The following is an 834-nucleotide window of genomic DNA, read 5'->3' on the forward strand; positions in this document are numbered from 1 at the left end:
GACACTGATGAAAGAAATTAAAGATGATACCAACAGATGGAGGGATATACCATGTTCTTGGATTGGAAGAATCAACATTGTGAAAATGACTATACTATCCAAAGCAATCTACAGATTGAATGCAATCCCTATCAAACTACCAATGGCATTTTTCACAGAACTAGAATAAAAAATTTCACAATTTGTATGGAAACACAAAAGACCCTGAATAGCCAAAGCAATCTTGAGAAAGAAAAACGGAGCTGGAGGAATCACACTCTCTGACTTCAGACTATACTACAGAGCTACAGTCATCAAGACAGTATGGTATTGGCACAAAAACAGAAACACAGATCAATGGAACAGGATAGAAAGCCCAGAGATAAACCCATGCACATATGGTCACCTCATCTTTGATAAAGGAGGCAAGAATTTACAATGGAGAATAAGTTGTGCTGGGAAAACTGGACAGCTACATGTAAAACAATGAAATTAGAACATTCCCTAATGCCATACACAAAAATAAACTCAAAATGGATTAAAGACCTAAATGTAAGGCCAGACACTATAAAACTCTTAGAGGAAAACACAGGCAGAAAAGTCTATGACATAAATCACAGCACCATCCTTTTTGACCCACCTCCTAGAGATATGGAAATAAAAATAAAAGTAAACAAATGGGACCTAATCAAACTTAAAAGCTTTTTCACAGCAAAGGAAACCATAAACAAGATGAAAAGACAACCCTTAGAATGGTAGAAAATATTTGCAAATGAAGCAACTGACAAAGGATTAATCTCCAAAATCTACAAGCAGCTCATACAGCTCAATATCAAAAAAACAAACAACCCAATC

General features: G+C 35.6%; 1 protein-coding gene across 10 annotated transcripts in view; it reads right to left on the reverse strand.

Annotated features, from left to right (window-relative positions):
- SH3D19 (SH3 domain containing 19) overlaps positions 1-834 on the reverse strand; it is a 174,658-nt gene that overhangs the window by 41,639 nt on the left and 132,185 nt on the right. The gene's annotated exons all lie outside the window — the stretch shown is intronic.

This window comes from Physeter macrocephalus, chromosome 7 (genome assembly GCF_002837175.3).
Source record: "Physeter macrocephalus isolate SW-GA chromosome 7, ASM283717v5, whole genome shotgun sequence".
In the NCBI taxonomy this organism is placed as follows: Eukaryota; Metazoa; Chordata; class Mammalia; order Artiodactyla; family Physeteridae; genus Physeter; species Physeter macrocephalus.